The sequence below is a fragment of the Bison bison genome, unplaced genomic scaffold (assembly GCF_000754665.1).
Source record: "Bison bison bison isolate TAMUID 2011002044 unplaced genomic scaffold, Bison_UMD1.0 scf7180017864482, whole genome shotgun sequence".
NCBI classification, from domain to species: Eukaryota; Metazoa; Chordata; class Mammalia; order Artiodactyla; family Bovidae; genus Bison; species Bison bison.
Window position 1 is genome coordinate 4,038,807 of NW_011495042.1, and position 1,860 is coordinate 4,040,666.

Below are 1,860 nucleotides of genomic sequence, written 5' to 3' on the forward strand. Positions count from 1 at the left end.
GAGTGCCCCGCGCAGGCTTGTGAGAGAGCCATCCTCCCCTCACCCCGCTAGTGAGCCTGCCTTCCTGTGTCCCTGGAGCCCCCCAGGGCATCTGAGAGCCCACTCGGCCTGGCACCCTCGTGCCCAGCGCCCTGCCCACGACCACTGAGAAACTGCAGGTGAGGGCGAGGCCCTGGGGCCTGAGCAGCTGTCCCACAGATGCAGTCTGTGCCCATCAGGATGGCACTGGGGCTTGGGGAGGCGGGGGCGGTGATGCAGGAGACCAGTCTGGTTCTGCCAGCACATCCCCGGAGCCGGTGTCCTCAGCCGCCGTGTGGGCATGGGGGCCACCTGGGAGGGTCTTGAACAGGGACCGAAGGCTACACGGGTGCGGAATCGTGCGGGCGGAACAAGCCACCTGTGAGCTCATCAGCTGCAGCACAACCTGACTGCACACGGCACGCCGTGCAGTTCGTGGGTGTCCTCACCCGCTCCCCCCATCCTCTGGTGGACTCTACAGAGTGACTTAGACACGATTAGAGGACAAACTTCCAGCCCATGAAGACGATCACAGACAAGTCAGACAGTCCAGACGAGATGCTCCATACACGTCCCACAGATCCCGGCAACTTACAAAGAATTATGAGACCAGAAAAAGAATAGGGAAAAAAAGCCCTTAATTCTGAAACCAGCCTGTCCGTAATGTATCGTCTTCCTGTGTAGATTCAGAGCACATTGCTGGCCTTTATACAGAAGGCGCCACAGTCGTAACCGCGGACGCCGACACACAGCAGCGACACCAGCCCTCCGACCCGAAGTGAGTGGGCTTCTCCTGAACAGGGTATTTCTTCCCTTAATGTAGCTCAGTCAGTCAGGAGTCTGCCTGCCAATGCAGGAGACACGGGTTCGATCCCTGCATCAGGAAGATCCCCTTGGAGAAGGAAATGGCAACCCGCTCAAGTATTCTTGCCTGGAGAATCCCATGGACAGAGGAGCCTGGCGGCTACAGTCCAGGAGGTCGCACAGAGCCGGACACAACTGACCGACTGATACTTTCCCTCTAGTGTTTGATGTTCTATATAAACTGCCTCCCTGACATAATTTCCCCGAAAAATGAGGTTTCTAGACATCACATCACGAACTGTTGAGAGGTCGCGGGCTGGTCGCGTCACTGGGACAAGCCCCCTCGAAGTTCAGGCTCCGTGCCTGTCCACCAACGCTGACCAAGCCCCTATCTCGTGACGGTTACGGGAGGAAGACACAGCCCTGCTCGGGGGCTCACAATCCGGGCACCGGAGGGGAGGTGTGAGCAGAAGGCTGGCAGGGAGGCTCACACAAGCCCAGCCCCCTGAGGCCCCAGACACCACCCAGCCCAACTGGGCAGCCGCTCTGGAGGGTCAGGGACTGAAGCCTTGTTCTGGGGAGGGTGCCCGAGCAGCGGAGGGTCTGTCCCGTGTCACGCCGGATGCGGGAGGAGTGAACAGGGGAGACGGGCCCCTGCAGGCAGGACGCAGCGGGCATCGAGGACCAGAAGACACACCGAAAACACCCAGAAACCGTTGTCTGAAGAAGTCGCTGGTTAATTTTAGTAAATTACACATTACTCACACTTCCAAGCTCCTTTTCCCGGTTCCCGGAGCTTGGACACAGACGTCGTTTTCCTTCCCCCAGTGAATCACCCCCGGGCTCCGCCGCTTCCCGGGAGTCACGTGCTCCCGGACCCAAAACCACACGCTTCCTGCCCGCGACTCGCGGCGCCTCCACCCTCCTTAGGGACACATCTGCTCCGCGAGGGGCCCAGAGGCCTCCTGGGTGGTGGGTGCCGGGGACCGCCCGAGAACACAAGGTTCAGGGTCCCGGGTCCACCCCCCAGGGGCCCAT

The 1,860-nt window shown here is 60.4% G+C and overlaps 1 protein-coding gene across 1 annotated transcript in view; it reads right to left on the bottom strand.

Annotated features, from left to right (window-relative positions):
* Positions 1-1,860, bottom strand: part of VGLL4 (vestigial-like family member 4) — a 73,811-nt gene that overhangs the window by 6,472 nt on the left and 65,479 nt on the right. The gene's annotated exons all lie outside the window — the stretch shown is intronic.